Source organism: Corvus kubaryi, unplaced genomic scaffold (assembly GCF_017639235.1).
Source record: "Corvus kubaryi isolate FWS band 111438036 unplaced genomic scaffold, C.kubaryi_AGA036_p1.0 37395, whole genome shotgun sequence".
NCBI classification, from domain to species: Eukaryota; Metazoa; Chordata; class Aves; order Passeriformes; family Corvidae; genus Corvus; species Corvus kubaryi.
Window position 1 is genome coordinate 3,070,490 of NW_024581134.1, and position 27,089 is coordinate 3,097,578.

The following is a 27,089-nucleotide window of genomic DNA, read 5'->3' on the forward strand; positions in this document are numbered from 1 at the left end:
TGGTGTAATTCCTACATGCTTCTCTTCAGCCTGGGTAATCCTTGTGCTGGGTTACACATCAAAATGGAAGACCTCAAACACCAGAGCAACAGATATAAAAGCAGTTGCAGAGAAGAAATTACTAACAGAGGTGTGTCAGTTTAGTCTCCTTTTCTTCATTCCTAATCCAAACCTTGTACCACAAAAATCCCAGATGAGTCAGGAGGCCAAAATGCAATTATTCCCCATATTAAAACTATGCAGGCATAGGCAGAGAGCTAACACCCCGACAGATTTAGATCCTGAGCAGACAATTGCTATGCTCTGCACTGCACTAACCTGTGCTTTGCCTCCTCTTTCAGTCAACTCCCACCTCAAAACATCTTTCCAGCCACCTTGGACAGAGGCAAAACCTCATCCCTTACCTGGTGATGTGCTGCAAGTGGGAGCAGGGACAGACACGGCGGAGCTTTCTGAGCACAAGAGCCAGCCCACTCATTCTCTTGTGCTCACAAATTCTCTTCTTTTCTGGCCTCACTCGCAGATAAAACTAAGCCGCTACATAGAGACAAATCCTAAATATTGAGAGCTCATAAAAGGCTTAGTACTGAGGACTGCTATGAAGTATTATTTCATGGCATAATTTGCTTTCCCAAGCAAGCTGCATTTCACTACCAGAGGAGAAGCTATCAGAGGTTCAGAGAAAGCTTCTGAATCACAGCTGGGGAGGCAGGCACAGAACAGGGCACAAACACTGCTGGCATCTGCCAAACACCTAAGAAAAATTATGTGCACCTGTACAGGACAGTGTAAAGCCAACAGCATTCTCAAAGCACACAGTGTTATGCACCAAGTGTGTGAGGTTCATTCTGAGCCTTGGGAGTAAGCTAAAACCAACCAAGGCCCCTGTGGGAAAAAAAGTTACTTTTGATTTTGAACAGTTTGTCAATTCAGTTTGCTGCTTGTGTGAGTACACAGGGTGGAGTAGACCATGGACACAAGTGAAAACTTAAGAATATCAAGATTTTATTTCAACATCAGAGCAGACTTAAAGCCTTCAGCTGACTTTACAGACACTCCTTGATTTTTCTTTCATAATATTCACAGCAGTGTTTTATGATTTAGCCTTTCTTTACTTTCTTTAGTGCTAACACCTAATTTCCAGAAACAGATCCTTTGCAAAATGGATTTTACTAAGCTGATTATTTAATATGTCAACTTTGTTCTTTTAATGATACTAAATATTTTCTGCCTTCACATTTTGTGGAAAGCCCCGACCATTCATGCCTGCCTCGGTGATTGACATTCCCTTCCCAGCAGCTCATCACATCCTCAGGCACATCTGAATAGCCTTCTGTGTCCAGAGGGAGGGGATATTTAAGAGCAACAGATACTTTTGGAACCATGTGTTTCAGAAATTTCCCACCAATTTGACAAATAAATTATAAAGTACCTCCCTAGTTTCAGCAAAGTGCTTCTGATTTGCATTTCTGTAGATAAAAATAGGATTCAGGGGAAAAGTGCAAGACAGGCCCAGCTTGATTCAGTTCCCTGTTTATTCCCAGTGCTAAGTGAGTCACTAATGAAAAGCTAATGGGACAACCAGCATCACAGGCCTTTTCTTAAAAATCCTTCTGGAAACAGAGATGGTACCACAAGCATTTGAATTCTCATCTTCCCTGCCCACGTCAGTTCTAGAAAGAAAAAATTCCAGACATCAGAGGCTGGACCAGGCTCACACCAAGGCAGTGGTGTGGGAATGTTTCCTTGGGCAGCTCTGGTGCCAGGTTTCCATTCTGCTGCTCAGCCCAGTTTCATTCTCAGCTTGTTCCCATCTGCACGGGCTGTCCATCTCATTTTTGACACTTTTATGTCAGAAATTACAGCAGTAAAAAAACAAAAGCAGCGAGGAACCTGCAGACACTAAGCCATAAATGTCTAGGCTTATCCTCCTTGTGCTGTGGGATGAGAGAACAGACACGGGGATGAAGGGCCAGCAATTTAAAACTGGTCATAGCATGTCAGCTAATCCACTGGAACTTTGTGCTAAACACAAGAGCTTAAGATGGAAGCAGGGGCTAAAAAAGGGTGGAGCACTGATACCACTTGACAAGAACATTTCAGTTTCAGTACCAGGAACAAGACTCTCCAGTGACTGCAAGCCCCTGGTTTCCTTGCAGGGGCCATTAGCTCAGCCTCAGGCTTGTTTCATCCTTCCCTGCAGGTAGCTTCTTGCTGCTCCCCTTGAAGCAAAGGTCCCTGAGACCAAGCAGGACCAGGCTCAGCCTGAGCAGAAGTCTGAACCAGCTCGGCAGCTCCCATGCCCCTAAAGCGGCACCCCTCTGTCCCAGAGCACTCATGTCAACCCTTTGTCCCAAACTGGGATTACACATAATCCTCTGACTCAGAAAACCCCTTCACTGCTGCTATTACTGGATGCTGCAAGTGCATCATGCTGAATACTTGCAGAATTCCCTTGGCTTCCCCTCGGGGGGCTGTGGGATGTTCCCAGGCTGCAGGGGCTGTGGGTACCTGCAGTGCCCCTGGTCACGCATTCACTGCTCTGCACCCACCCATCATTGTCTGCACACTCCAGCTGGAAACAGGAGGCAAACACAGGCAGCAAGTGGGAAAAAAAGAGTGAAACAATCACCTCAAACAGGAGCCACTCCTTTCTCTGAATCCCTTCCCTATGAAGTAATTGTGCATGCAGTGACAAGACCTGGCTTCCCAAACCAAACCAAACCATAGCAGCAGCAGCAGATGCTGCACGTGTTCAGGAACTTTTTACTTGGTCATTTTCTCCAGTGGAACCCCAGGGAATTTTGACTTCTCTCAGTTCCTGGAGAAGTTATCCTGCATCTCATCTCCCGATCCGTGCCCAGTCTACTTGCCAGTCCCTTGGCCGCAGCGTGTCAGTCCCTCCTTCTCCCACTGCTCACCTTTACCTGAATTGTTCCCAAAAGACATTTCATCATGACATTTCTGACATCCCAGCTGACATTGCATGGTCCACTGTAGTGGCACAACCCCCAGGCATCACTACCCGTCATGGCTCTACAAGGCACAAACAGCTACTTGAAAATATGTGGTTCATTCAAGCCACATGCAGCTCCCTTCTGAAGCTCAGATTTATCACCACCTCTCCTCCTGATGCATGGCATAGCCTTGCTCCAGCTATTCTTTCACTGCCTTTTAAAACTGAAACCAGTAAAATTAATTTCATTAGATTTGTAAGGTATGTAAGAGACACTGTATTTTCTTTTATTATCTTAATCTGCAATTTTCTGATTGTTCCCTCATCAAAAGAACATAATTACTACAGTGCCTGTTAGTTTAGTCTTTATGAAAAAAAAAAAAAAAGAAAGCCTAAAATAAGCTGAGACTGCAAAAAAATGTAGTGGATTCTGGCTCACTCTTTGAAAGGACTGAAGCATTTTTGTCAGCTGCCTGAGTTCATGAAAAAAGCTCAAAGGTGGCTGCAGGAGGTTACGAATGGAAAGCTCTTCCTCTCCCCAGGGCTCACTGAATCGTTTAAATACTCAGCTTAAAACAGTAGAGGAATGCTTTTCTATACTTTAAAAAAAAAATGTTATCCTCTTCACCACCCCTTTTTTCATATTTGTGGAAAAAAGATGTCAAGAAGCAGCTCTGAAGTGCTTGTTATCTGTTCTGTAACTAGACAGGACTGATGGCCCTCCTCATTGCAGGGCAGTTGGGCAGGATGATCTTTAAAGGTCCCTTTCAACCTATTCCATGATTCCATGTTCTACATTGCTGTTAAAGCAACGCGTCCCTCTTCCTGCAGATAAAAATGTACTTCAGAAAAAGAATGCAGAGAAAATCAAGTCAACTCACCTGTCTTTCTGGCTTCATTGCCCAAGATCAAACTGCTCCACTTACATCCAAATCAGACAAGAGAGAAAATTTGAAACTAACCCACAATTAGGTGCTTGACATTCAGACTGTGAACAGAGGCAGAGCTGGATTGTTTGCACAGAAAAACCTTGAGGATAACAACGCCAGACAGCCGTCATGAGCTTACTTGGATACAGAGTACAGATCAGGGCAGCCTGTTTGGGCATGCAAATGTTCCTGAATTTTGGTGACCTAAGTCTAGCTAAAACTATAGCACGAGATCGTACATTCAGCCCTAAGGAAAGTCAGATAGATTTCAACCCTTAAGTGTCATTTTGTTTTGTGGCTCATAGCTTACCAGGGACGTAGCAAGTGACAGCAAAGAGTTACACAGTGTAGCATACTCAGAGGAGTTGCTCTAGCAAGGCAGGACCATTTAGAAAAGTGACACGAACATTACCAAGGTCTAAAGGCAATGAGATGTCACAAAGCCCTTCACAGGTTTTACGTTTTGGGCCTTCTCCATGTAAGGAACGCAACAGGAATTCAGCCCTGACCTCTTCCTGCCACCAGCTGAGCCAGATCACAAGGCAGTACTTCCACAATAGAGGAAATGCAATAACATTAGCTATCATGTTCACATCAGGAACTTCTGGCTCTTAACATCTCTGTTTCTGGAGGATTCCCACTTGTTCTTTGCAGGTGGTGCACAGATAGCTGTGATTTCCTCGAGCTGCAGGCACAGCCAGGTCAAAGCTCTGTGTCGCAGACTCTTCTGAACCACATGTCAGCAGCATGGAGAACACTGGCCTTTCACTCTGCTGTGGGTTTAGAGTATCCCAGCAAGTAATCTCTGAACTAGTGAGCCCTGTCTGCTCAAGTCCTGGAACACATGATATTGGGAATCCAGCCAAAAAATGTTTCCCTGGAAGGGAAGGAGTGTAGCCAGTCTTGAGACAACCACCAAGCCCTTCAGGCATCTCAGTTGTTTAGCATTTTTGTCATTTTCCTTGTTAAAATACTGCTTTAAAAATATTTGGCATGTCTGGAAGCTAGCAGCATAATCTTAATCCTTGTCTCCATCATTAATTCACTGAATTATGTCTTCCCCTGGTTCCCAATCAACCTTTTGCCCTGGTGCCTCAATGTCAATTGTGCTATTAGTACAGCAGCTGGGAACCAGGGCCCCTCTGTAGCATTAACTCCATGTCTGAGTGCAGGGAGAGGAAAAAAGGCAGGCCCTGCTGCGGGGTTAAAACCAGAGCCAACAGCAGGTGGGAAGACAGAGGAAAGGGATAATAAAAACAAAGACATGCATAATTCTTCTCCAATCAGAAACAGCAATCACAGCTCACCACCTGCTCTTAATGCTCTTTTTCAGTGGACAAAGTCATCAGAGCAGTTTGCAGATAAACACAATTAGTTGTTTAGTTTAGGCATTCGTAGAGATTACGGGGCGTTAGAGATTACTGTGCAAAGAGAGCAGAACACATACATGTGGACACAGCAGTCATGCAGTGGATGCTAAATGTTTTAAGGGCATTGCAGAAAGGAATTAGAATATATAAGAGATGAAAAAAAATGGAGAAAATTAATCAAAGAATAGAGGGATTAATATCAGGCAAGCTACAGGGGTTTATCTCTTCCCATTCCTGGAAAAGCCACTCAATGGAAATGATGAAATCATCTCCCTAATCAGAACAGGAAAAAACCCACTGACATACAGATATGCCTTTTATGCAGCAGGAGAAAGACCAAAAGGTCTTTTCTCATCTCCAGTTTTAATGACAAATACAAATTATATAAATTATTTTGCACCTGACCATTTGTGCTATAAGAAGCATGAGCACAATCCCAGCAGATAAATTGAAATCCTCTGAGAGAATCGACTGGAACTGGCTGGGTGTCCCTGCACACAAAGCCATGGCCCTCCCTTGTATATCCTCTGCAAACCTACCTCCTCCTGTTAAGCCATCGAGTTTTTATTTGTTTAGCAAGAGGGAACCATGTTGCTAAAGTAGGTTTCTTTAGAAACTAAAACATAGAAAGATGCCTTTTTGAACACAATAGGTTTTCCAGAAACATTCCTTTTACTTTCACTGGGAAACTACCACCACATCAACCCTGGTTTGATCATTCACAAGCATATTGCTAAGCTATTATTCATATGCTGGGAAATATTTTGCTAGATGGCAAGTCTGTCAAACAACAGTAATAATTCTTGTTTGCAACAGCTAGGACACATGAAGCATAATCCCAGATAAAAACTGTTTATAGGGTTTTCTGTCCTGCTCTTGTCAATCACTACATACCAGACTGGTTAGCTCTTTGACTTGTTTTTGTTTTCCTTTGAATGTTTTCACTCTTTTAAGCCAGTTGTCACAGACACAGTTGACATTGTTTTGAGCTCACCTTTTTATATTTTCCTTATGGTTTTGCAGAAATTTCTCAGACATAACTGCAGGTTGCTTCTGGCATTCAAACCCCTCCTCTGGTTTATAACAGATTCAGTGCATAATTTTATTTGTCTTGGCCATAATCGAACTTCTTAATGGCATTTTTTCTTCAAATAACTGTGGGTGCTTTTATCTATTCCGTCTTCAAATCTATCACCTCTGAGGTAACAGGGATGAGCTCAGGCCAGGGTGGGACATCAGCCCATAGGTGGTTGGGAGATACAAGGTGAAGGTCAGGACCAGGATTTCTCTTGCCCCTTTCCACTCTTTGCTGGACCCTGCCCCATGCATTTTACTCAGGATGTATCCCAAGGACTTCTGCCCCACCACAGAAGTGGCCCCACCCTTTCCATCTATCTCATCGTTCAGCACTGTCTCCCAGTACTTGAACACGGTCCTACAGGGTGCAGACATGTTCCCACCATGAAGGGAAACATTTCATCCCCTTGCTGCACACAGATCTGGCACACACACAGTCCCCAGCCACGCACGTGCTGCTGAGTGAGCTCAAAGACGTGGCATTATTAAAGGGTGAGCAGCTTTTGTTTGAGCTCATCTAGAATTAATCAAGATGTAGGCATTACTTGTATACAAACCCCCTTTTCCTGAAGCCATCTGCACAGTGACATTAAGAATGGCAAGTGAGCTACTGACAAACCATCTGATTTGCATTTGTGGTTACAGCACACAAGAAACTGTTGGGCTACAAGTAAGATCCAGAACTGCTTTTTCTCCCTAGTGTCAGCTCAAGAGAAAAACGTAACAACATCCAGTGAGGAAGCACTGGAGCTCTATGCAGGATAAAAAGAAACTAGACCTGAATGCTGAAGTACTTCAGATACACAAACACTTTACAGAGCACACTCCAGTCATCCATAAGTGCTTAAATTGTGTATTAGGTCAGACCTTAAAAGGGGGGGGCGGAGAGAACAAATGATAATTGATTGATTTGTGATAACATACACCAACAAAAATGTGGGGTATCATCAGTGCAGCCCTGACCTCTGCCAGCTAGCACTCCCAGGATTTTCTGCCCCAGCAGACTGCTGGCACTTCCCTCTCCCACCGAGGTCTCTGGAAAGGTGACGTGTAGCAGAGTGCAAAGCCTTCACATGATGGGAAGCAAAGTGGCTGCTGGTATTTCATTTTAAGTGGCTCATCTAAATTCTATAAAATCCTGATTCCAGAATCACCATATATGGCAACCTTCATTGCAGATTTCAGCTTTCCCTGTTAGGGCGATATCAGACTGGGCTGCTATTAACAAAAAAGCAAAACGACTGAGATTGTTACCCAAAGAAGCCTTTCTCTCCATAACATTTAAATGTTCTGTTTGTACATGATACCATGCACTCCTTTGCATGACTTCTTTTATCAAGTATCTATCATACACTTATTTGAATGAGTGTTTAATCCATATGGTAACTGTGCACAAAAATTCAAATTGTAAGTAGTGCTATGAGTTTGGTTCATGCTATGTGTCTTTTAACATATTTAGTCATCTCCCTGTCTGCACATCCTCCTCCATACAGTATCACTGGTGCCTGGTGGAGACTGCAATCCGTTCATAGAGATGCAGATATTCTACTCAGTAATAGCTAATATTTTAACTTATTTGCTATGGCCTGTAACCACACAGGTACAAATCTGGATTTATGTTTTTTCACGCCTTTGCAGTTGTGCTTTATCCCATACTGCCATAGTAGGTGACACAGCCTACAAGAGACAGTCATTCAATTAATTAAAGATCACTCCCTGCCACTTCAGGCACACACAGCTTGTCTGCTTTTGTGCACTCACTTGAACACTTAGAGCCCAGCCCTGCTCTCATTACATTTGAAGTTACAGCAACTCCACATGAGGAGAATCTGCCTTCGACCACGTACACAGAAACACAACTGCAATAGTTTTCTTTTAAATACATAAAATACAGATGGTTTATACTTTAAAGATAACTACAGCTATCAACAGGCCAGATTTCAGCTTCATTTCAACTCTGCAGCACCCATATTTGGCACAGGAAGGACTTTTCAAATGTAAAAAGCCCAAACACACAGCAATCTTATACATGTTCAGGGTCACATTTCCAGGGCATTGCAATGTTTTGCTTCTTTACGGTCACAATGACTTAAGTTAGTCCAACCTCAGGAAAAATGTTAACATTGGATGAATGCACCCCTTGAGAATTTTTATCTGCTTACCCAAAATATGCTGCAGGTCGTGTGAGCCTGCATGGCTCCCCTTGCCTCAATGAGGAAATATTTCCTGGGAGTTTCTCAGGAGCAGAGCTGACAGCTTGCTGCCATTACACAGCCAGGCTGTGAAGTGCAATGGGAAGCACTGTGCTGGGTTAACACCTACCATTGTCAGCCTCGCTCTACAGACTGATTACTGGCTTTTGGGAGGGTTTCCCACAAAGGTGATCAGGCTCTTAAAGTGTGACTATGGACTCTGGAGATGCTGAGAGTTTGCACTGAGTTCCCCACCGCTCGCTGCCTCAGCAGCACGAGCAGCTGCAGGAGCAGGGGCCATCCAGCCCGAGATGCTGCTATCACCCTTTCAGAAATAACACTTTGTGATGCCTGGGTGCTCCATATGGATGCCCTGATCTGATCTGCAAACCGCCATCCAAAATGTTCCCAACTTCACTGGCCCAGAGAGTGAGGAGACAGCACAAAACCTCTGCAGCTGCACATGGAGGGGCCCTTTGGAGAGCACAGTAGAGGGGCAGAGGAGCGTGTGGACACAGCACTGGCCACAGGATGAGCTGGAGAATGCACATGGGCATACCCAGGAGACTTTTTCTCAGCAGGATACGATTCACAGCTCCCATCCCTCTGTCTGGGAAGATGCACCTCTCCTGCCTAATAAAATGAAATAAGCAGTGTAGGATGGGATAAACCAGCTGTTCAGATAATTACAGTGGTACGGGAGAGCACAAACAGCAAAAGCAATGGGTCAGAGGGTCTGATTCAGGGTCTGAAAAGAGTTTTGATTTCTTCTATCCTGGTTAAAGAAACCACATTGTTACACTTGTGCTTTGGTTGGTTTGTTGGTTGGTTGGTGGAATTTTTTAAGATACCTTTCAAGCTGAAGAATTTGTAATTCTGATGCTTCCTGTGGGAACTGAAGCAAATCCTCAATATGGTGAAACAATGAGGCTCCCAGCACGGGGAGAACAGGCAGATCTCAAGTCTGGGGAGAAGAAGTCCTTTGGTATGCTTATAACCACAAGAAGGTCATCCCAATGTCATTGATTAGTCAGATGCATTTTTGCCATTTCAGACACTAAGGGATACAAACCATCCAGTGTCAGAAATCTGCCAAAAAAAAAAGCCTTGGCAAATGCCGAGCTCTCTGTGCTATGTGCAAACTGGCAGACACTCCAGGTTTCTGCCAACTCATATAATTACTCTTTTAAAAATAAAAAAAAAAAAGGAAAGAAAAGAAAAGAAAAGAAATGTCTCAGCCTAATTTTTCCATTTTTTAAGACAAGAAGTCTGCTAGATGCTATCTTTCTCTCAGAAAGCTTGGTGGCATAGGTCAGACAGAGATAACCTGAAGTAGATGCGTTTTTTTGCTGTTTTTCTCCCTCAAGAACCCAGTCCTTGTTCATATTCCCAAGGTACAGACTGCTCCAGAGCTTGGAGATTCGGGGCATAAGATCAGTCATGAGCTGAGATGTTCATCTCCTCCAGCAACTGAAGGTCTACACGATGAATGATTCACAGCTGTCCTCACCATCGCCTACTCTCTGTCTTCAGAGAAATGAAATCTTGCCTTGGCAAAAAAGAAAAGCAACTGCATTTCTACCTCCTCTTTCAATATTTTTAAACTTTTCTTTCATTCCTGTTGGAAATTAGATGTTTTAAGAATAGGCTTAAAAACAAGGTTAAAAAAAGAGCATGCAAATACATTTGCACATCATGAGCAATTGCTGAGGTACTTTCATGGCTTTATTTCTTGTTTATTCCCACATAGGAAACATTCTGAAAAAAGTTTTTAGAATGAAAAGCAATGAAATCCCACTGAGGTATTTAATGTTTTTCCATTAGAGGATAAAAACACAGATTAAAGAATTTTGTCAGTATTCAGAAAAATGCAGTATTTCTCTGGAAACTTTGGACACAGTAGCAGCTGGATTGAAATACAGAATACAAGACCAAAGGTGGTTAAAACACAACCCAATCTAATTAAACAATCCAACCCAACCTGTCTGAGATTTGAATCCTGATGCTATCACTTGCTTTTCTCCACTTTAGTGAATGTGGTGCAACAGTGAGACCAAAGGAGAAACATTTGCATCAGAACCTAGATTTCTGCGTGAGTCTCACTGCACAATCAGCAGAGAGAAATGCAATCTGTCCTTTGCCAAGGTCGGTGTCCTAGACACATAAAACAAGCTGTAGTGCCCAGAGGTGCTCCTCCAGCTGCCCCACAGCCAGGGGTGGGCAGTTTGGGAGGGCAATGCAGAGTTATAAGCTGGGGAGGGACATTCCCACTGCTCCAGCAGGACAGGAGGAGGAGCACGCTGTGGAGCTGATGGTTCCATGGGAGGTTTCGTGAGAGGAGCTCAGCAGGGCCCCTCAGTCACGCGGAGAGGACTGGATGCTTCTTCCTGTGCATCAGCTTGTTTAAATGGGAGGAGACAAGCAGGACAGAAAGGCTTAGAAAAGGAAAACAAGAACAAGTGGAACAAAACATCAATATACTCCACTATTTTCTGGACTAGTGGAAAACAATTCTCCAACAGTCCTGACTGATGCTCAGTCAGAAACAGGCTTCTAATTGAAGGTAATTTTTCTGTCCCCCGAAAGACAAAAACACCTGTATTGTGTTAGTCTGCAAAACAGGAGCGCCAAGGGTTGCAACACCAACAACAGCTTCACCCCAAGAGGAAAAGTTACTCTTACACTCAGTGGAATTGTGTATGCCCCAGGTAAGAGATCACAGCTCTGCATACTGTGACTCCACAGTGGCAAAGCTTCCTCACACATTTCAGCATCTTTAAGCTGAGGGCACTTAATTTGCTGCACAATTGAATCAGTAAACGGGCTAAGTGGGTAAAATTTCCTAGAATGATGGTGGTTTTTTTCCTTCTTTTGAATTATGCTTTAAATATCGCTACTTATTCAAGGACTCCCTTTAACCAAGGAGAAACTAAAATACATAACCAAACACTCATCCAAGAACATTTAAAGTGTCATAGGAAATGCTGTTATATTGCCATAATTAGTCATAATCATGAACTCCCACATTCATCATGTTTCTCAGTACGTATCTGTACTACCACAGCACCTCGGAGTCACCAGCATGTACTTAGGCTCCAGTTCTAAGCACTTTATAAACACAAGCCACAATGACTGTCCTTGTTCCCAGTTTACAGTTCACTAACCACAAGCTCCTTCTCTTGCAAGTTTTATCCCCTTGGCACAGCTCCTCAAGCTAGACATTTCTGGCTCTGACCCCAGAGTCAGGTGCCATCACTTATTCAGACTCTCATCCTTGCTGTTCATCTCACCTTGGGGTAAGAGGGGATCCTGCAACCTGTGGTAGGAGGTTACTTGAAAATTCATTGGGCAAGTAGCTCTCCATTGTTGCTGCAGAAGGACTACTCTGCAGCTGTAACTGTGTTTGAGGGCACTGCTAGCATAGTCTTCCTTCACAGAACCACTAGTCATAATTTCTGCATTTATGTCTACGGGAGATACATTTCAAGAAGGCATCCGTTTTTAATACAAGTATTTAAACAAACAAAAAAATTATCTGGAGGCAAGTGTTACATGCAGGAAATTAAATATTTAAGCGGCACTGAAAGCAGGACTTGAAATCCATATGTTCTGCAATTTGTATCTTTTTCCTGCTACCGGAACCAGTAAAGCCTCAGAACCTCAGATGAAACCCACAATTGAATTGCTGGCCTCTTCTTGGGTTTTCCTGTATCCAGAAACTAGAGTTACTTTATCAGAAGATGCTAAATTACTTAAGCCCTAAAAAGCCATTCATGGCTGACCACTCCCTGAATAATTTCTCAAGTGTCTGTTTCTTATTTAGATTGTGTATGGTGCACATTTTAGTGTTTGGCTGCATGATACAGATGAGAAGTAAAAGCAAGTACAGGTTTGGTAGAGAGAACAAATCAAGCCCAGCTGAATTTAGTGATTTGATCTGCCGTTCATTTACAGCCAAAGTAGCTGCTGCTATTTGTATTAGTTTCACACAATAAAGTATTTACACTTCTTTTCTTAGCTTACACTATCTAATTAGAATTATGAAATAATAGGGGACCCATACAGCAAATAACTTCATTCAAATCCTTTGATACTACAGCATAGCATGGTATGGCAAGATTTGCAGTGCCACTTATGTAATGGCCTAAGACATAACTCTTCCTTCTGAAAAGTTCTCCTCCCCAATGGAGGAAACAGCAAATCCACCACACAGCTTGTCTCAGCTCTGCTGAGATGTATTTCCTGTACCTCCTTCTTGGCATTAGCATTTCTGCACATCCATACCTGTGAGGGAAGCTATTGTGTGATTTGGAGGCAGGCTCTTGTTCATAAGGAGCTATTCACATAATTACTAGGGTCAGATTAATTTACAGGATCACAGAAGCTCTGTGCTGCAAAGTTTCTTAACACTCCAGGAGCGTTCAGGACTGCCCTGCACACGGGATAGACCTCACCTCACACACCTTCCCACCACAGCAAGGCTACAGCTTCACTCTCCAGTCACCTCAGCTGCCTTGTATCTCTGGGAAAGGCCATTCAGCTTTTCTCTTGGCTACCTATCTCCTAACAGCAGGGACACTTAATAGTTCAGTGTTGTTAGCATAGGCATTTGTTCAGTATTTCTGCTGCCACGATTCATAGCCATGCACATGTACAACAGTCCTTTCAGAAGGGGAATTTTTTTGGTGGAGCACTCCCACAGAGCAGGAAGCTCCTCAGATCTCACCCACAGGCAATGAGCAGCTTCCCCCTCACAATGATATCTTACTGCCAGTGCAGGTAGATGTTGGCAGTCCAGCTGGTTAATTTTTCCTTCAGGCACAGTTGTACTGAAATTAAACTAAAGCAAGGAAAAACAGCAAAAAGCCAAAAATCCAACAACAAAAAGACTACCAAAAATTGCCAAAATACTGAACACCCACCAAAATAAATTATGGTCACTTCTTTTTTAATTATATTTGTTTGGTTTTGTTTGTGCCAGTATTTGTAGTGAGCACTTCTATTCAAATAAAAGACAAATAGCAACCACCTGTTACATTCACTTGCCAACATATCTGTATTGAGACAGAAGCATTTTCTCTGTTTTCCATGGCATTCTGATGCTCCAATCACCAGAAATAAGACAGGAATCCATAAGAGGTGTAGCTGGAATTTAAAAGCAATGCAGAGGTGAATTTCAACTGATCACATTACTCACTTTGCCAGTCCCTCAGACTAACAGGAACATTTCTAGAACATCCTCCAGAAAACAGTAGGACCACAACAGTTACCCCCAGCCACACAGATGTGGTTTGGAGCAGTTTTCAGCAGAAGTATGAGATGCAGAGCACTTCTGTCCCTTCAAATGAGCTCTCATTTTCATTCCCAGCCCTTCACACTGCCAAATCCAGATTTTGTGCAGTGCACTGTTCAGTGGTGTGGACCATCAAGACAAATCTCTTGCTAATGTATAGGTTTGACATTTTCAGATTTATTCAGACATATTACCCATAAAATGGCTCTAACACAATAAAGGATATAATCAGAATTGTCTGTTCCCAGGATGTTTGGCACTTCATAACTCAGATGCATTTAACTCCTCAATAACTCTTGTACATTTGGATAATTTGCTGTGGTAATGTATAATCTTGCCTGGTGGATTCATACCTTAAGAAATTTAATAAATTCCACAGAAACCTGCATAGCCCACATTTACTAGTCATCACTCCATTTAAAAAGCCCATCCCAGAGTGTCAGCACTGCATGGTCTCATCATGTTGCTGCAAGGCAGGGACGATCAGAAGAGCATTTTACTCCAGGTTTCTCCACACCAGAGGTGGAAGTGGTGGCTCATCCTATTACCTTCCACTGTTTCCAGACCACTCCAGGTCAGAAGAGCAAAAAATCACTTTAGGCTCAAGGTAAAATGCACATTCCAACTCTTCTTCACACCAGTCAGAGAAGGAGGCCAAAGCCAGAAACAGAAAGAAACAGAAACCTGCTCACCTCTACACACAAGTCAGGGCTAAAAGACAGGAACCAAACAGGAAGGAAAAAGATACCTGTCAGTGCTACATCCTCTGTGACTACAGGACTTCAATTTTCAAGGCAATCTCCTCAGCACCACTCTCAAGTGGTGCAATCACCATCTCTGGAAGTGTTCCCAAATGTGTGGATGTGGCATTTGAAGACATGGTTTAGCGGTGGACGTGGGTGTGCCACATCAACAGTGGGACTTGATGATCTTGGAGATCTTTTCCAGCCCTAAGGATCCCAGGAGTCTGTGAATTCCTAAGCCAGCAGCAGGGCATCAGTGCCTCAGGTCTCTGCCTGTGCAGACAGATTTCATTTCTAAATGAGCCCCATCTGCTGATCTCTGGCATGGGACACTACAGCATGAGGCACCCCAACTTCTCAACAGTGCTTCACACCCACTCCTTTAAACAAAAAACTGTTCTCTGCAGGGACATCGTGGAGTGTATGAGCTGAGGGATGTGCTATATGAAAAATTCAGTGAGTGCAGGACCCACAAAGGCCCCAAGTGCACCAAAGGCCCCACCAAATGCCTTCCCATGCCTATCAAAATCCAGCTTGCTACTTCATAATTCAAGTTCCTGCCTGCTGTTAAATAAATATCTAAAAGTAGAAACCCGCAGAACCACAGAGTCACAACATGGTTTGGGTTGGCAGCAACCTTAAAAATCATCTTGTTCCAACTTCCCTGCTGTGGGCAGTGATGCCTTCTAGTAGACCAGGTTGCTCCAAGCCCCATCCAGCCTGGCCTTGAACACTTCCAGAGGTGGGGCATCCACATTTTCTTTGGTCAACCTGTTCCTGTGCTCACCACCCACACAGTGAGGAATTTCTTCCTAACATCTGATCTAAAGCTGCTCTCTTTCAGTTTAAAGCCATTCCCCTTGTCCTGTCACTGCATGCTCTTGTCAAAAGTCCCTCTCCATTTCTCTCAGAACCCTATTAGGCACTGGAAGGTGCTCTAAGGTCTCCCTGGAGCCTTCCCCTCTCCAGGCTGAACAGTTCCAGCTCTTTCAGGCTGTTCTCACAGGAGAGGGGCTCCAGCCCTCTGAACACCATCCTGGGCTGCTCTGGACTCACTCCAACAGAACATCTGCTCATGGGTGTCAGGCTGCTCCCAGCCAGGGCTGCAGCTGCCCAGCTGTGAAGCTCCTTGGCAGCTTTTGCCCTTAGAAGGGTCACTGTGTCCCTGACATCTTGCGCAGGAATGCTGAACTCATCCTGAATTTTAGACAATCAGTCTAAAATTTTCAATCTAAAAAGAACATGATCCCGCAAAGAGAGCCAAAAATTCAGGTCTCATCAGTGCCTTAATTACACTGGGTTATTTGCCTTGTTTGCAGCTTTACCAGTATGAGGTAATTACACTTATAGGAAAGCAATGTTTACAGCTGGAAACACTAACAGGAACAGAATCTATAATGTTGAAATCCACCTAGAGAGTGCTATTTTATTTCATTTCCCCTCTATTAAACACTTCTGCAAGAAAGCTCCACTGCAGACAGCATGGGACCTTCCTCTCTGAGACTTTCCAGCACAGTGGTGACCCAGACTGTTCCCATCATCTCTGGGCACAGGATTCCTCCCATCAGTACCAGACCGAGTGGCAACCTGAGGCCATCAGTGCTGGCCAAGGCACCCTGCAGAGCCCTTGGAACCTGCCCCACCTCTTGCAGAAAAAAAACTGCAGCAGGGGCTCACTGCTGTGAGGGCCTGAGTACTGATGTGGAGAACTGGTGAAAAAACACAGTATTATCCTGTCAGAACCATACAAATGTTATAAACTCCACACTCTCCTAGAAAAGGCAGTGGGAAAAGCACCTGCATATCCAAAAACAGGGCTAAAAGGGTGCTGTTCCATTTGTCTAAGCCCTACATCAGACAGTTCACACCTTTCCAAAAAACATAGGGCTAGACAAACTAGTCTATTGTAGATAGATTTGTTTCATGAACCACTTGTTCATTTATTATGATGTAGATATAAAAGAGTCTTAGAAAAGAATTTCCTCTAAGACATTTTTGATAAATTATTGAGTTCTGAAGAGCTCTGGAAGCACTCATTGATCACTAAGACCCTTTTTAGTATTTCCTCAAGTATTCACCTCTTTTCTTTCTGTGATTTTTAATTCAAAGATGTAAGTGATGATGATTTTAGGGTCAGCAGGCACACCAATAGTTCATTTATCAGTATACTTTGCTCATTCTTCTTTATCTTATCTCAGCACAGAAAGCTGTGGACTTTTGTTTTCCATCGGTACTAAAGATTATATATGTAAACAGCAACACAGCTAAGAGTAGAAGTCACTGAGCATGGTGTAATTATGTAGGTAAACAGCATCAAAGCTAACAGTAGAAATCACTGAGCATGAGGCCATCTGCTGCAATGAATTTTCAGAGTATCAGAGGAGGTAAAATGTGGCTTTGTCATAAATTTCCATGAATTTTCTTACAGCAAAACCTTATGTTTCTGTACAGCACCTCCTTAGAGAGAAGAATCCCTATTCATCTCACATGCCAGTCAGATAATATTTCTCAGGACAGGTTGAATACTCAGAGTCTGCTACAAGATCTCATGCAATACAACAAAATAGGGTAAGAAATGCAGAATAAAACTACATCAATGGGAAGGTAGCTAAGAAGACTATAATTAAGCAGGCTAGAATTTCACAAGAATACTCATATTACCACATTACTCTCAGGGTTTAAATAATAGCTTGGTTAATATCACCAGGGAATATCACAAAACCTGTGAAAATTACCCAGTGCTGGGGTCTCAGGTTTTGAGTCTTGCAGAAGAAGCAGCCCTACCTCCAGAGTGACACCACTGTGCCAGGGGAGCCTTTGGTGTTTCCCTCAAACCATGGGTTCAGTTGAGGCACCAGCTCCTCCAGGCTGAGCCACGAGCTCCATCACCCTCCAGTCTTCCTCAAAGCCTCATTCTTTCACTCCAAGCCTGCAGCCAGGATGTGCCAGCTCTCTGCAAGAAGATTCATTTTCCTGCTGGGTGTCACACAGTACACTGAAACAACTGTGTCATTCAGGGAGAGGTAATGTGCATCAATTACTGTGACAGACAACAAGAGATTGACCTAATATGTGCATTAATACAGTACCTGTTCATTTCTTAAAGAAGTAGTTTAGACTCATTGCTCCTGCAGCATATTACAATCTCAAATGTAATTAATTCCAGTTTTAAGTGCAACAGCTAAAGACATTCAAAAATCAAATCTGAAAAACTTATTTTTGATTCTATAGCAACAAGCTGCTCTCTTCATAGTAAACATCTCACAATAAAATTACTAACCTCTTTTTTTTCTTGAGACTTCAATACAGAGAATTGCTTTCGGACTTGAATTTTGCATGACAAGTTTCAGATGTATTTGAATTTATAAGGCCAAACAAACAACTCCTGAAAACAGCGATTTAAAGTTTAAACACGAGCCTTGTGAAATAGATGATGTGGTTAGATTAGTTCTCCAGAAGTTGTAAAAGATACTGCATTCAGTTTAAAATGTCTTAAAGTGTGACATGTCACAAATATCTGCATTTCTGGAAGGTGATACAGCTGGCTTGTTCTCACTGGCTCAAACACACTAAGAATTTAATTTCCTATTACTCAAAACTGTAATTTTTAATTTGCAGCAAAAAACCAATAATTGCGACAACTAATTAGCAACAATGAATGTCTCAGCAGATGCAAGACTTACTCAGTGCCTGCCTCCAATTTTCCATCACATCCTTTTCCCCACACACCAGCTCCCCAGAGGGGAGATCCCCACAGTGCCCAGGAGGAGCAGAGCTCTGGGCCTGGTCACTACACACTGGGTGGCAACAGTGCCTGCTCAACATATCAAAATTACCATCCAGGTAACTCTGTTATGAAAAATGTCCAACATTCAATAAGACACTCATGCTCAATACTCTCTGAGTTTCCTATTCAAGCCCTGGAGACATGACCAGCAATCCTGTGAGATGCCAGATGCTGTGGAGCAGCCCTCAAGTTTCTTCTCCTCAGAACTACTCTGTACTTCCTAATTCAAGAGGCTTTTCTCTTCCAGAACCAATAGTAGAGAAGTTTCCTTACTATTTACAGCAAAATACATGCCACATGCAAAATGCTGCGAGTTTATTTGCTACTAACCAGTTGCTGTATGAAGTATGAGATTTAAACACCTTTTTTGTCTAAGGGAAGCACAAAGAACAAAGCATTGCTTGATTGGCATAAAAGGAATTTTTTGGGAAGGAAGAATTTCCCTTGAGCTTCCAGTGTACCCAGGAGGAGGAAATGTGAGCAAGCCCTTGAGTCAGGCAGGATCCCAAAATGACAGCATCGGACTTTCAGTGCCACAGGGCACAGCTGCCCCTATGGTGGGCTGGATATTAGCCACTCTTCCTCCCTAAAAAGTGAAGTGTCCTTAATACAAAGCATGTGGGGATTGCATGATTTAGGGAATGCAAGTTTGATTCTGGCATTTACTTATTAGAGGCAACTAATTTAAAAAGGAAAAACAGATGCTACAGAACTTTGAGAAAATATCCTGAAGGCTGATTTACAAATCCCTGGTTTCAAACTGGGAAGCACCCTGCCCAACAACACACAATGAACAAGAGACCAGCAATGGGGAGGATATAACATTCAGAGCTTGGCTTGTAGACTGGGTCAACACAAACTGGATTTCTTTTGTGCCTAGAGCATAAATCAGCAAGCACACGGTAAATCGGTGCAACATAAAACAAGTTGCAGATTTACACCACGTTAGCTGCTCATTGCAGCAGCTGTCCTGAGCTCTGAGAGTCAGCATTCAAGGAGCAACCAGAGGCAGCAGTCACCCTGCACATCCACATCCTGCATTGCCTGCACTCAGCTTGCAGAGCCCACCACGGTGTCTGCAGCAATCGCAGTAAGAGCAGGTGTCCTTTGGGCTTCAAAACACTGCACTCATAACTCACGCTTTTGGCAAAGCAAGCGAGCCTGAGAATCAATGTAAAAATCTCAGCTGAGCTCAATAATCAATAAAGTGTAAATCTCTGCCTTTTGCTCCTGGGCTGATGCTTACTTGATTTTTTTTTTTTTTTTTTTTTTTTTTAAATTCTTGTTAATAGGTGGGTTTGTTATACAAGCATTGCAGCTATTGCACTTTATAAGTTTTATCCACCGGTTTTTTGGACTTGCGTTCATGTTGATCTGGGTAAATGAAGCTGAAATTTAGTCAGGATCACAAGACAGGTTCTGATGAACAATCATCATTCTTATCAAATTTAAATTGCACAGAGAGTGGTTGACTCAAGAAACGCATTGTAATTAATTATTATGATCATTGTTATTTTAAAATTAATTTTGACAAGATCCATTATTGGTAAGCACCATTAATTTTCTCTATTCTCCTGGCTGTTTTTATGGGACACTGAAATTACATATGTCATAAAAATTGTTCATTTTAAAGTATTGTTAAAACTTAATAAAATGACAGTAAAATTATCCGTACTATAGAATGTGTTCATGGTTATGAAAAACTGGTAAATTGCTAAATAAATAACAGGCTCAGTGAGAAGGAAAGCAAATTTGTACTGCAAAGGAATTGATCTATTTTACATGTTACTTCCCCTAGAAAACAAAAATGAGGGGTACAATATATTAAAGTTACATATTTTTGCAGGCACATAGAAGCTCATATTGGAAATTTCTATTTTGTGTTAATATTTTCTCCAGAAGTTCCATAAACAGACAACAATCTTGTGATGAGGCAGTAACAACGCATCTGGGGGGATATCTGGACTATTTTCATGTATCTTCCTTAGAATAAACCAAACTGGGAATTCTCCTGGTTGCAGACGATGAATCAGAGCTGGATTATTTGCCTGCCCCTGGGAACGCTGGCTGTGCATTCTCATTTGTGCATGCACAGAGTGCAAACAAACACATTTGCACCGCTCCAGCAGCAGCCCCTTTGCTCCTATATAGACCTCAGGATCAGGCACAGCTCAGTCACCTCCCTAAATTAAGGAAAGGCAATTGCCTGTTGACAAAGCATTCAGAGGTGAACAATTCTACCAAATACAAGCAATGCTAGGGGAATACTTCTCCCAGCATTCAAGGCATAAGTGTATTCAAGAACTACTGTAGAACTTAGTCCAGGTGTCTGTAGGCAATATTATTGAAAGAATAAGCAAGGGTCCCGTGTCAGAAAATGTGCATTATTCATATAAATTAACATTAAACTTAGGAGGGGTGGAATATATTGGGTTTGTGTGGTCAGGTTTTGGTAGCAGGAGGTGGGAGGGGGAGGGGGAGGAGACCATAGATGTGGCTTCTCTGAAAAGCTGCCAGAAGCTTCCCCCATATCCAGCAGAGCCAACACCAGCCAGCTCCAGCAGAGCAAGGCTGAACCCATCAGCAACACTGGAGAGGAGGAGGGAGAGAAAATGGGAGAGAAGTAGAGCCCCTGAGGAAGGAAGGGAGGGATTGTGGGGGGCAGGTGCTGTAATATTTGGTTTTATTTCTCCTTCTCCTGATCTGATTTGATTGGTAATAAATTAGACTAATGTCCCCAGGTTGAGAGTTTTGCCCATGAGAGTGACACATGAGAGATCTCCCTGTCCATACCTCGACCCACAAGCCTTTTGTTATATTTTCTCTCCCCTGTGCATCTGAGGAGGGGAGTGACAGAGCAGCTCTGGTGGGCACCCAGCCCCAGCCAGAGCCAAATCACTCCAGTCCCGATACTAAAACCATAATGGTATCGGATCTTTGCTGGTAAGAGAGGAGGAAAATGGGTTTTATGGAAATACATCAGCTATATATCAACATAATATATATATATCAACACAAAGCAGTGCATGCCCGAACTCATGACATCAGCCTCTCAATACTTGTTTACTCTTTTGGCAATTGTCCCTTTTATTTGCATTTAACCAGGTCTTCTGCACGTCTGCCACATCAATACAGGATTTAGGTCCCTCTAAAGAATGTCCTTGCCTTCACAAACAAGATGCTGCACTAATAGATTTTCCCACCTTTCAGTTTATTTTTAATAACCTGTGGAGAGGAGCCTGGGGCATACTCCAGGAAGCACTGGGGCTATTTATTCCACTAGATAAACTGATTCCTAATGATCCAGCTTCAAACAAACTTCAGGAACACTCACACTGCTCCAGACACTGACACATTACCTTGTTTCTTTCTCAACAGAGCTGCAAGGCTGCTCTAGAGCTACTATGACTGTGAAGATGGGCAAGTTGGTTTTACATGGGGATGCTACAGGCAGACTTGGCTGCTACAACCTGTTCAGATGAAGTTACTGATGCTACTACATCTATGCATAGCACCTCTTTCAGTAAATAATCTCAAGTTGCAGTGAGGAAAGCCTTTTATGCAGAATTACGGCGTCCCACAGTGCTCCTTGCAGAGTGGGGATTCCACATCCACTGGCAGCACCTGACGAGCTGCTCTTACCCAGGGTCTGAAGCTTAATTTTGCACAGCCACCACCTAAACCCGTCAGAAACACCAAAAAGAAACTTAGCAGCAAATAAAGGAACAATAGATATTGAGAATATCTAATGAGCCCTAACCTCAGAGCTTTGAGGTCTAGATGGAATTGGAAAGGTCAGAAGGTTTAAGGAAAAAAAATATACAAACTCTTTCTGGGCTAATATTGTCCCTCAAAAACGGAGTAAAGAAGACAAATTGAAAGTGAACACTTTCTATATTTCTCTGAAGAAGTTCTAAGTGATTTTATAAAACTTGTTTTCAGCCAAAAGAAGGACATTTTCAGCTCTCAAAGAATGTCTGATTAGTACATTTCAGCTGTTCCATTTCCCAGCTGAACACAATAAGCAAAGACAAGAAAAAAATCAGTTTAATTAAATATAAAACAGTTATTTCTGAGCAATCTGAAATGAAAATAATTTGCCTAGTAAACAAGATGCACAACAACAAAACAAAATGCTAGTAAGTTATAGGTCATGTCAGTATATCCCTCATTAGCAATCAAAAAAAAAAAAAAACCAAACTCAAACTTAATAGTTATTTAAGAGTTATTGTACCACTTCAAAGATATCATCAGCTCCTCAACAAACATTTTTTGCTGTGCATAGCCATACACCTCAGCATCACTTTAACTTGACAGAATTTCCCCAAAATGTAGATTTCTTTCAAGCAAAGCCACACACTTCTGTAGCGGACTAGAAAGAAAGACATAAGCAACTAAAAATCAGTGTTTGATAAACTGTTAACTTTATTTCCCGAGTTCTTTTTGCAGAATGAGATGGGAAGAGATTCCTCAGCATACCACAGAAAGTGAAACATTTTAAACAGAGAAAAGATAAAGCATTTCAAGAATTTAATACCTCACAGAAGTATGTGGCTTACTGTTTTATTTTTCACCTAAAAAACAGCATTCATATTCAGTGCAGTGCTGGATGCAGTTGCTTATATTCATCGGATTTTTCAGTGTATTACAATGACAGGAGAGAAGGAGAACCTCAGAAGAGAAAGGAGGAATAAAATACAGTTTAGAATAGATAGCAGACATTCCAAGCTGTTTTGTTTTTTTTTTTTCCTTTTATTAGTGTGTTAATTTATGTTAATATCAAGAAGAGGAAACTCCTCACCAAGGAATTTAATAAGAACGTAATGATCTGAAAAATAAGAAAGCAAAATACATACAGATTCTGTACTGTACTTTCTGATGATTGGGGTGCCACCAGTCGTGGAATAAAAGCCATTCAAAACACTGCAACCCCAGATTATCAGATGATTTTCATTAATTTCAGTCAGTTCGATCACAGGTGAGCCATGACTGCCAGAACATCCACATGAAGGAGAAAGAGTCAGCAGTGTGGCACAGTGCAGCAGCTAAAACAAAAGCAAAAACATGTCCCCAGTGTGATGAAGGCAGGACACTGCCTGTAGCTGCAGGAAAACTGAAGGTACCTGCTCATACCGTAAATCACACTGGCAGTTCCTTTTACTGTTCATGGGGAACAACTATTCCCCAAAAACTGGCAGGCCACTGAACAAAGAAAAGGGAAGGATGGAAAGGGGATATCTATAAAATTCAGGTCCCATAACCATTGCAAATACTTTCTCTTACATCTCCTGCATACTGGAACCTATTTCTTTCAATTTTCCACACACAGTTTTTAATTATGGAGCAAAAGTTCAAGGACTATCTGAGCAAAACAAGTCCTGGTAGAAGAATACACGAAGAATGGCACACTGTCAGTCATTACACAGACATTCAAGGAGGCAAAATATTTAACATGATATGCTGAGAATGAAGCCTTTGAGTTACATAAATGAACTGGAATCAGCAGTCTCTGACTCCTCGGTCTTGGGTTTACCATGTTTGGAGTCTGTTATTCAGTCTGAAATTTGCTGGTTGGAGCCACTGTGGGACCAAGGCTGAGGCAGGGCTGTGCTCCATTTCCTGACTCCTGAGTGCTCCCAGGCTCATCTTTCTCACGTCCAGCTTGTCCTGCAGCTGTGCAGATTTGTTGGCTGTCCATAACTGAAAATGTAGATTTGACACAGACCGGGTTTTCCACACGTGCTCTAGAAGGAAGAACCCTGCCCTGTTCTTCCATGTGCCTGTGTTCTTTTCCTCTTTTCCATTTTTTGGCCCAAACCCATTTTGTTCCATTGCTGTTGGGCAGTCCGAGCCCGGCTCAGCACTCAAGCATTGATTTAAACACAATCACAATCACATGGATTCAAACAAGCACCTCCAGCCTGGTGCAATTCCTCCCTCACAAATCTGATAACCAGTCATTGGAACCAACTCCCAAAGCAGCACCAAATTCCCTTAATGCTGACATTTTCGGATACAAGGATTCCTGCCTCAAAGATAGAACACAATAGCTTCCTATACTCTAAGAAACCATGCAAAAAGAGAGAGTGGACTCTTCTTAGGCTATAGACTGATTGCTAAATGTTCACTTGACCCTGGTAGTATTAATCCTACGGATCTGCAAGCTTTTGCAATGCTGCTGCCATCAATTCAGAGCAACTTTCATGGGAAATGAGGATATTTTGCACAATAGTTTGAACAAATTTGAGCTAACATTTAAAGTGGATATTATGAATGCATCAGTTCTACTCTGGTTCAAGGCTATCTCCTTTTATAGTTTAACCTTAGATAAGAGAATGAACTTCACACAAAATATGCCAGTATTTATTACACGCTAATTTTTAAAAGACTTAAGTAATTTATCAAGGCTTCTTCCCTAAAGAGATGTGTAATTTCATTTTCAAACTGGTCATCACAAAGAATCCAAATACACATTTTCACAGACATTTTCACAGCATTCTGCAACATAGAAATATCTTGCAGGAGGATCTCTAAATGTTTATCTTCTGTAGGCATGGGAAAATAAAGGATTTTCTTAGGCATATAAACATTTTTGTGCTGAAAAGATTAGGGCTTAAATGGAAACAGCAACAGATGAACGGCACTGATACGTACTGAATGTGATTATTTCCCTTCTTAAAAGCATAACTCCAACTAAAATTCAGCTCCAACGTAGATTAATTACAATCTAATTTTTAATGGACAACCAAAAACCAGAGTGGATAAAAGGTCATACTTAGAGCTCAACTCCTCTGTACCCAGCCCTGGCAGCACACACAGCCAGGCAGCACTTCAGTGCCCAGCAATGGCACACCAGATAAATATAGTCATCAGTGGGAGCAGTCCTAGCAAGTTTTACCACTCTGTCATGAAGATGACTTCTAGCTGTGTTTTTTATTGCTCTAGCAGTTATAAAAGATTGGCTTATACAGGCTCAAGTTCACAGCATTCAGAGAAGTTATTTTGGAGCCCTGGTTGTACCAAATTAGTTTGGGGACTGAGGGGTGAAGCATATTTCAAAAATCAGTATAACTTTGTTGTGGCAGCTGATTTATCCCTAATTAGGGGACAACTTTACATTACAAAGCTATCAAAAGTGATAGCACAAAAAGAACAGTTATCTTGGAGATGACAACAGATTTAAAATAATTACATATACAATGTATTACATTGATAACAAATACCATGGACCTCAAAAATGACAGGTTATCTTATATTGTTCTCAGGGGATATTTAAGCCAGGCACATGGGATCCACACAGCCCAAAAGTTTCCCAAAAGTGAGCAGGAAAGGCCCGGGATCAAATGTTTGCACACCAACAACAGGATTCCACTGACAGCTACAAATATTTACTCTGTGCTTCTTCCTTTGAAGCACACGAAGCTTTAGTGTGTTGTGGAGCAGCTGTTTCTCTCACACACACAGAGCACTCAAGAATTTCACTTCAAGATGAACAAAGGATTACAGGATTTGGCTTTTCCTCTTTTTTTTTTTAAGTTGCTTTTATTACAGAACAAAAAAAAATCTATAGGTTGCTCTGCAGTTCATGTTGGATGTACAGATGTGTACCAGACTTATTACTACTGGGATTCAGTGTTCTGCAGCAGATTGGATTTCCTCACCTAAATGAAATTAGAAAGCAATGGATAATATGTAGAAAGAAGGATTGCATCTTAATTCCCATACTAAGATGCCTGGGGTTTTTAATGCTATTTACAACAAACCTTGGAGCTGTAAAACTTGTATGCAGTCTTTTACATTGAAAATGTCCTGCTTTCCACAAGTAACCAAACAGTTTGAGGAACCAATTGCTTTGAAACCAGCAAGTCATGATTTTATTAAAAATATTTAAGGAGGACTTCAAATATATCTCTACAGACATTTCATCCACCTCCGCCATGAATGAAAAATATGATAATGCATTACTGCCTGTATAATTCAGCATCATCTACTTGCTTTGCTTCTTCCCACTGACAGCCAAAAACCACAGATATCTGAGTAACAGCAAGGCTGTGTAAGGGACAAACCTTTATCTGAACCTCTCAGTTGTATACTTAAATATCAGCCGCTCCCAGTCAAGCCCAGGAGAATTCAAGATGCTCATCAAACCTACTCTCCAGGAATTAATTTCCATGTATCTCCTTCTGGAACCAGCTAATGCCATGCTAGCAGCAGTCTTTTCAATGATCCTCCACTACCTTCCCACTCCATCCTACTCTGCTCACAGACTGGAGGACAAGACAAGCCACCTTAGCAACGCTGGCACCAAAACTTAACTTCCCTTGGCTTTTACCACACCCTGACAATATGTTCCCAGTCACAGATTTTAAAATTATGACTCCTCTACTGAGAGTGTGATCCTTGGTGGGTTTTGGTGGTCCGGGGCCATATCTACAGCCCCAGTTGGAGCTGTACCTCAGCCCACAACACCGAGTCTGCAAAGCCTACACCAGCACAATTCCTGGGGAGAAGAGGGTATGTTTAGCCACCTTTGTCACCTCCCAGCCTGCTCAATCTGCATGAGAAATATTAACAAAGCACTCTTTCACCAAAAGGAGGGGCTTGCTGCCAAGAGATGGAGAATATAAAACAGAAACCCAGAATACTGCTAATACAGGTCACAATGACTGCATTGAAGAGAAACCAAACATATATGCAAATAAATCAGGCTTCTGAATAGGACCTGAGAGACGAGCAAGCAGA

General features: G+C 42.3%; 1 protein-coding gene across 4 annotated transcripts in view; it reads right to left on the minus strand.

The window, feature by feature from the left end:
- The window catches only part of HTR2C (5-hydroxytryptamine receptor 2C), a 263,086-nt gene that overhangs the window by 158,285 nt on the left and 77,712 nt on the right, over positions 1-27,089 (minus strand). The window contains exon 1 of one of the 4 annotated variants that reach the window (XM_042039842.1): positions 405-475. The exons of the other annotated variants lie outside the window; for them this stretch is intronic. The gene's annotated coding sequence lies outside the window, so the exon portion shown is untranslated. Of the gene's footprint in view, positions 1-404; positions 476-27,089 lie in introns of those variants that run through there. 4 annotated transcript variants of the gene reach the window in all.